This window comes from Dama dama, chromosome 7 (genome assembly GCF_033118175.1).
Source record: "Dama dama isolate Ldn47 chromosome 7, ASM3311817v1, whole genome shotgun sequence".
Lineage (NCBI taxonomy): Eukaryota > Metazoa > Chordata > Mammalia > Artiodactyla > Cervidae > Dama > Dama dama.
The window spans coordinates 23,664,213-23,672,929 of NC_083687.1; positions in this window are offsets into that span (position 1 = coordinate 23,664,213).

An 8,717-nucleotide genomic window follows, 5' to 3' on the forward strand; every position below is an offset into this window, starting at 1 on the left:
ACTGGTGATATAACTGGGTTTGGAGATATGAATGAATTTATTTCATTATATCTATATTTTTAGTATCTCAATTTTTTCATTTTTTAAATTCTCTGTTTTTTTTTTTTAATGGGAGCTGGTACTATTTCCAAGATTATAATCATTTCATCTTTAGAACTGAACTCTTTCTAAATTTTGAGTGTCTTCAGGTCATATGAATTCTTACTAAAATATTAAAACAAAAAATATTAGGAAAGTAACATCAAAGACAGTGATGAAATGGTATCATAGTTTTGAATTTAATCAACAGTTTGCTGTCAGTTCAATGCTGTGGGAATCCAGGGTATGTTTAACTGGAACTTGTTACATGTCTTTTTCTTGCTACTCACCTTCTCTTTCTCTGACAAAGACTCTAACTCTGCTTCTTGTTTCTGTATCAAGAGATCTTGACTAGTTATGATTTCATCCAGTCCCAATTCATTCACTTCCTTCTTTCTGGTGAATTCCTGTGGTGTCTGGGAATAGAAATTAGTATCTGCAGGTCATAACCCTTCCTCTTTCCTTATTTCCAGAAGCCAGGTCTTCAAACAGAGCAAGCAGTTCTCACCTGACCAGCTCTGTCCCCTCATGCTCCAAGTACCCCAACATTGTGAAGCCTGAGGTTCTCTATTGTAACTTGTGTCTGGCTCATTTATTCTAAAAAATTCTTGGGCTTAGAATCAAGAGACATACTGAGACCACATGCATAAGGTGAAGTTAGCAATTAAGTATTTGCTTTATCATTAATACAGGCTATTGTTTCATCTCCATCAATTAAAAGTTTTATCTTTGAAATGATTCAGAGATGGGAAAAAAATACAAGAGTTTTACATATGACTCCCTGTAATCTAATACCCTTTACTCACTTGTAGCTTTTATGTTTCCTTATTCATTTATTCACATATTAATTTGTTCTTTTTCTTCCCCTCACCAGACATGTGGAAAAGAATCCCATATCCTTTTGTTCTGGCAGAAAAGAGAACTAGGAATGAATTTTCAGGTTATCTGGTGGGGTGGATATGGGAGATGCTATATCCTGAGTTATAGAGCACAACAAATAACCTCTTGATCCAATTGCAGAGGATAAATGAGCTATTAAGATATACCACAGAATAGAATTATTAACTGTGCTTTTACACCCTGATTTTGAGTTTATTTACATGTTTTCAAATAGGAGTGATTATAAATTCACTATGGAAACTACAGCAAAGACAGACCAAAAATAAATAGACAAAACAGTTCTGATATATTTTGAGAAATTAGAGTTACAGATGATTTATTAAACAACAATCTGAAAGAGGAGTAATTAACAGATTTTAAAATTAATATTTTACATATATTTTTGTCTGGACCACATTGAACCACATAATTCACAGCCTGTAAATGATATTTTGATAATTTAATCCAAATGAAAGCAACTATTTTTTTTTCTATTAGCTGGAGTCATTTTTTTAAGTGAAAGAAGAGTACCTATAAAAAGAATGCACAATTTTTAGTTTCCTACAATGAAAGTCTCAAAGTCACTTAGTTAAATGAGCTATTAATCTCTCTAGAACTCAGTTTTTCTCATCTGTTACGTAGTTTATTGTTTTATCAGTCTCTATTAGTAATAGCATTCTCTGCAACTGGAGTTACAATTTTATATTTAAAAACCAATTGTCCTTGGGATATTACATTCTACTGAGCTCAACTGTATCTCCTTGAAATTTTCTTTTAATGAGATGTCCCCAATACCTCTATTTTGTACCATGTCTTTTCTTCAAAGAACCAGGGTAATTGTATTATTTTTAAGTTATAAATAATAAAGCCTCTGAAGTAGGAAAGCTTTATTTTTAAATAAGGCTGTAGAGTTTGATTTTTTAACAAGATAGTTATTTCTTAGTCTTTCAACTGTTATTTCATCTAGATAAAAGCATTCAGCTATCATAACCTAAGAGAGTAAATACAGGAGTAGTCTTTCATTAGGAATACAAATAGAAAGGTCTATTAAGATTTAGAGCAAAAATAAAGACAGCTTTATTTTCTAGGCACTCATAATTTTCTGGGGTATTGAAGAAATCAGACCAACAAAGGATAAATATGGCAGACCTATTCTGCCTTTAATGTGTCAAGGAATAATAACTCAGAAAAGTAGGAAGTATTGTATTTCAAGGTAAATCTTTGCCATCAACATTATGTTTCAGAATTTTGAGTTCAATCTAATGAAGTCTGAATTTGCTACTAATGCGTTCACGCTTTGAACTTTTATTCCTGTAGACTTCCATAAAGCTGATTAGTGGTAATCAGGAGTTCATTGTCCTGATAATTACTAGTTCCTTTACTAAGTATCTTTTGAAAAGTATTATATCACTGTTTAAGCATTCAAATCCTAAAAGAGAAATTTTAAACATATATTTGAAGAAATATTTTAGAGTGTCACATCATTTATCTTATTATACATTCATTTAGATTTTCCCTGATGTCTTTACTATGAATTTATTGAACAACTGTCCTTTTGAAATCAAGCAACTAGACAGCTGCTTTCATCTGAATTGAATATTCAGTGGAAAAGAACATACCATTTATTTATATGGCATTGAACTGATATGATTTTACATCTGTATCCACATTTTTACCACCAAACCTCTTGGTACAGTTGTAAATTTAGCTCCCAAAGTCTGAGTATTATGGTAAAATAATATATCCTATATCCCTAAATGTTATTATTGGATTAATATGGAAGATACATGAGAATTCCTAGAATTGCCTTCCAGAGCATTAAACACACTTCTGTTTTATCCCATCTTTAAGTGCAGAATACTTAGGCTTAAAAGCTCAGAAGTTATATCAAATAGATCAACATTACAGTCACTTGACCTCATAACATCAGAGGCCAGACCTGAAGCAATGTAGCTACTACCTGTGTAATTCTAAATTCATTTAGAAAACTAAATCCCCTGGGATTTGTTATGGGCTGACTTGCTCACCCTCAGTGGCACTACTGGTGAAGAATCTGCCTGCCAATGCAAGAGACACAGTTCCGTTCAATCCCTGGATTGCGGAGATCCCTGGGTTGGAGAGGAGCCTGGTGGGCTACAGTCCATGGGTCACAAAGAGTGGGACACGACTGAGCACACACGCACGCGCGCGCGCACACACACACACACACCCTTTTCATATATTGAAGTTCTTATCCCCATTACCTCAGAATGTGACTGTGTTTGTACACAGAACCTTTAAATAGTTAATTAAGGTAAAATGATTCATATATGTGGGCCCTAATTCGATGTGACTCCTGTCCTTCTAGGAAGAGGAGATCAGAAAGCAGGCACGTAAGGAAGACCATGTAAAGGCAGAGATAGAACACAACCATCTCCAAACCAAAGAATCCCCAAAAAGAGTGCAGCCTAACCAACACTTCGGTCTTGAACTTCTAGACTTCAGAATCATGAGGAAATAAATTTCTATTGTTTAAGCCATCCAATCTGTGTTACTTTGTTGTGGCAGCCCTAGAAAACAGATTCAGGCTTCAAAGTCTGGAAAGTTCTGGAATTTAATCTGCCTCCTTTTAGGGACAGACCTCCAGCTTTTCTTCATTAAAATAATTCCCTTGTAACAATCTCTATGAACCTTTAAGTGCACTTTATTACAAACTCATTTGCCTAAGACTATATTAAAATCTGGATTTAGTGGGAAAATTTCACTCATGCCAATATTCCTGTCTCAAGGGTCACCAAAATTTTGTGAATGCCTGGAATCGCTCTCCTACATTTAGGGTTGGGACATATAAGAGATGGAAAGGCAGGCTCAGCTTCCCCATTCAAAAGACAAAAACACATAGATCTCTTAAACATGTATCCTCTTTAGAAAGACAGGATATACCTTCACATATCTTTGTGAAAATAGTAGTCTTTGCGAGGTATGCTTCAGTTGATAATAGCTCTCTCCCTCATTTACAATCAGATTACATCCTTGGGACCTAGAGTTTCATTAAAGATTGGGAGAACAGGCATTTTTTACCGGGAAAGAAAAAAAGTGTTTCACTTGATATTTTCTAATTACTAAAGCAAGAGGAACGAATATTTTTTTGCATCATGCCCAGAAGATAATAAAAGGACCTACATTGAACATAAACAGAAAAGTAACACTTCCTTTCATGTGAACCCTGAAATATCCAAGTTCATATCCATGACCTGCTAACTTAGTAACTCAAACCATATTTTATAATTCACATTTCTACATTTTATATCTCTAAAATCAGGAAGCATTTTAAAACTGTTTGGATTTTACAATTACAAATGGCAACTTTTTTCTTAGAAATCTCTCAAAGTCAATAGCATCTAGATTCCATGAAATATGAAAATATTTCTGAATACTAAAATTATTGTTGCATTCAAAGAAAACAAACATGTCTGTCTTTTACTTGACAAAATTATCATACACTTTTTACTCTTAATTGTAAATCACTTAATCCTTCTCTTTGAGAAATCATGTATTTTCAAATACCTTCTGCTGTTCATGGAAGGTGCTGTTTCAATCACTGCACACTCTGGGTAGGAGAAGAGAAGCTAAGATTTGATTCAGTAATGGCCAAAGAGGATTGTATTTCTAGCCTTACCAATGAGGAACAGTTGTTGAATTACAGATATAATGTCTCCATATCCTACCTTCCCTCTAAGTTCCTTTAGAAGATTTAAACCCCTTGGAGTTTGTATGGGCTCAACTGTGTACCTCATCTGCAACTGGTTATGTGTTAATAATACTTATCTTTCAGATTCACTTCTCAGCTTCCAAGCATGTTTCAAACTAATTGACAAACAATTAATCAGCCCATCCTGAATTTTTGTATAAATGTGCTTTATGATTAGAAATGGCTCCATACAAAAGGCATTACATGTTCCACAAATATGAAATTAATTTATAACCATAGTTAGCTGAAAACTCTCACCAGCCAACCCTGTTCTTTGGGCAATCATTTTATCAATGCAGTAAATGTAGGATTTTTTTTTTAACATAAAAGTTGTATCTGATAATTTCTAGAGGATGTTTAACTCTTAAAGAATGAATTAAAAATTGTTTTCTATTAGGAACTTAAAACCCTGTTAAACACAATCTCAAAGAAATTACAATTTAATAATTGTCTACATAGTATGAAAGAAATTATATATATTCTAAAAATGTGTCTAATGTATTCACTCACTTCAAATATGAATTTTGACCATATGATGAGTCTCTGGGACACAATATTCAAAATTTCTTTCCATTCTGCAATCAAAGTGCTGTCCAGGGCTGGGGTCCCATCTGAAGTTCCAAGTGGGAAGGATCCACTTCCAAGCTCATTTGGATGTTGGCAGAGTTTAGGTCCTCATGCATTGGACTGAACATCTCAATTCTTAGCTCAACCTTAGATGGCAGCTGCCCTAAATTTCTTGCCTCTTCAATATGGTGGCTTCTTTACCAAATGATGCAAGCTGATAAAGCCATTTAGAGTCTTCTAAGAAAATGGAGGCTATAATCTTTTGTACTACACTTATAGAAGTAATAACCCTCATTCTTGCCATCTTATTTGTTAGAAGCAAGCTACTCAAGAGTAGAGGTTACACCATGCCATGAATACCATAGCTGGATCACTAAGTGTCACCTTAGAAGTCTACCAGATAGGTTAATTAATAAGTATATTTATTTACAAATATATTTGAATAAATAAGAATACTGTAAACTATTATTATATGTAAAATACCTAAATTTTATACATGAAATTTATTTTTAAAAACCTCATAAAATTATGCTACCAATGAAAATTCAGAACTAGAGGGGTTTTTACTTCTTGCATATTTCATCCTTACATATACACTTTCTTCTACAAAGCAAATCCTGATTTTCTAGGACACAAGGACTATAAGGATATCCCATTTACTTTATCATACATTAAGCACACAGTAGCATCAGAATAATAATGTTATTATCAACAAAGATATTACTAATTATCAATGCAAATATAATTAAGGAAAAAAGTAAATTTTTTCACATGCCCTTCCCCTTTTCCCCTGTATTTTTTTTCCCCTGTATTTTAATGCTTGTACTTTATCTAATCGTCTGAACATAGAACCATTACAAGCTACACTCTTTTTCAACTCTCATACAGTTTCACTCCACAAGTCACTTTGTTGAATCTCCATCTCCGTGCCTAGAATTTTAAACTTATAATTCTCCAGTTATTTTGGATGTGTGCAGCTTATTCTGTTGTTGATTTCTCAGGAGGTACTTGTGGAAGTTGTTTTCCTTGAGTTCTCGGAAGACAATTTGCTTCTATCATTAATACCTGAGTGTCAGTTTTTCTGGTGTAAAATTCTTGGCTCACATTTTCTTTCATTTGTATTTTCATTTCATTTTTGCATAAAAAGTTACAGCAGAAATATCTGATGACAATCCAATTTTCTTTCCCTCTTAAGTTATGTTTTCTTTTTGTCTGGATGACAAAGTGATTTTTTTTTTTTTGGATGTGGACCATTTTAAGAGTATTGAATTTTTTGCAATATTGCTTCTGTTTTATGTTTTGCTTTGTTTTGTTTTTTATGGCCAAGAGGCATGTGGAATCAGCTCCCTGATCAGGGATCAAACCCACATCTCCTACATTGAAAGGCAATGTCTTAGTCACCGGACCACCAGGGAGCTCCCCCCAAGTGATTTTTTTAACTTTGCTTAAAGATCAGTAATTTTACAAGAATATGTTTGGCAGTTGATCTTTCTGGGTTTATAGTCTCAGGTATGAAATGAGTTCTTTCCAGTTATAGTTTAAATTTTTAAATTTCCCAATTTTTTTTTTTTAAATAATGGCTTTAGTATTTGTTGTTTTACCTTGTTTTGATTTTCTTCTTCAAGGATTCTTATAATCTGCAAGTTGTTTAAATTGACTGTTTCCCACATTTTTCACTTTTAGAAAAAAATCTTTTTAATGACATTTTTTTATTAAAAAAATTCCCTTCAAATTCTATTTCTTTTAATGGGTTATCTATTTTATTTACTCTCATGTTTCTTCTAGTTCAGAATTTAACTGTGAATTCTTTGTCTTTTATTTTAAATTCACAAATTTACACCCTTTGTGAGGGTTTTAAATTTTTTTAAGTATTTTCATTTTATGATTTTAGAGAGCATGCTGGCTGATATTCTTCATGCAGGAAAGGCAAAACCAAAACTAGAATATGAATTAATGCAGTCAAAAATAACTACTGACCTCTCCAGCATACAAAGGATCTAAAATTGTCAACTTGTCACTGAGCACGTGATTGTCTCCTCTAGAGATCATGTTATTTTGGAGACTTAGCTTGGATATCTGTGAGTGTCATCTTTTGTGAAAAAAGTCTTTGCAGATGCAATTAAAGATCTTGAGATGAGGACATTATCCTGGATTATCTGGGTGGGCCCTAAATCCAATGATAAGTGTCCTTATAAGAGATGCATGAAAGAGAAGATAGACAGATGATAAGACACAGGGAGGAGGCCATGTGACCAGGGTGACACAGACCTGAGTAGCACAACCGCAGTCTGAGGAGCTCTCACAGGCACCAGAAGCTGGAAAAGGTAAAGAACTGGATTCCCCCCTAGAGCCTCCAGAGAGAATGTGGCCATTCTGCCAACACTTTGATTTCGGGCTTCTAGCCTTCCTTATTGTGTAAGAATAAATACCTATTGCTTTAAGTATCAAGGTTGTAGTAATTTGCTATGTAAATTCTAGAAATCTAATGTACCCTTTCCCCCCAATCTTCCAGTGTTTTCTAGACCCCTAACCAAACAGCTAGGGCTTCCGTGGTAGCTCAGACGGTAAAGAATCTGCCTGCAATGCAGGAGATCTGGGTTCAATCCCTGGATGGGAAGATCCCCTGGAGAAGGCAATGGCAACCCACTCCAGTATTCTGGCCTGGAGAAATACACGGACAGAGGAGCCTGGCAGGCTACAGTCTATGGGTCACAAAGAATAGAACACAACTGAGAGATTTTCACTTTCAACCAAACAGCTAAACTATTTTTTTGTTCTGGTTCTGTCTTCAGGGGAATCACAACCCTTTTCGATCTCATTCCTGAATGGAATGGTAACACGACTAATTCAGTGTCCACAGCACATGGTTTAAGCAGCAGGTCATTTGCACGGTAGCCTAGTCTTTCTGCAGATCCCTTTCCTATTTAAAGCCTCATTCAAAGTGGGTGGTCTTTTTCATAAACTAATTAATGAATTGAAGCAAGTATGTTTTGCCTTATAATACCAAAGGAAGCTTGGGTTTTTTTTTTTTCCTTCATAGTAAAGGTGTGGGATTCAAGAACATGTTCCTTATTGGAGGAGATGCTTTAGTGTTTACAAATTACTGGTTTCCTGAAAACTCCACTGACATTGCTAGCCCTTGCATCTTCATGGGTTTTAACTCCTACTCTCTGGAGTATGTGTTTTACTAAAACCTCCAACAGACTTGTCACTTCACACTCATCTTGTGATGACATTGCCTCTTCATTATATTGTTTCAGTTCAGATAGTCTAGATCTAGATGTTTCTGGTCCCCTCTGATAATATGAGAGAGGCAAAGAAGTTCACATAACTCTGGGGCAGAAACCATAAAGGTTTTGGTTATCCATTTGATCAGTGCATAGTGATCAGTGCAAAGAAATAGAGGAAAACTATAGAATGGGAAAGACTAGAGATCTCTTCAAGAAAATTAGAGATACCAAGG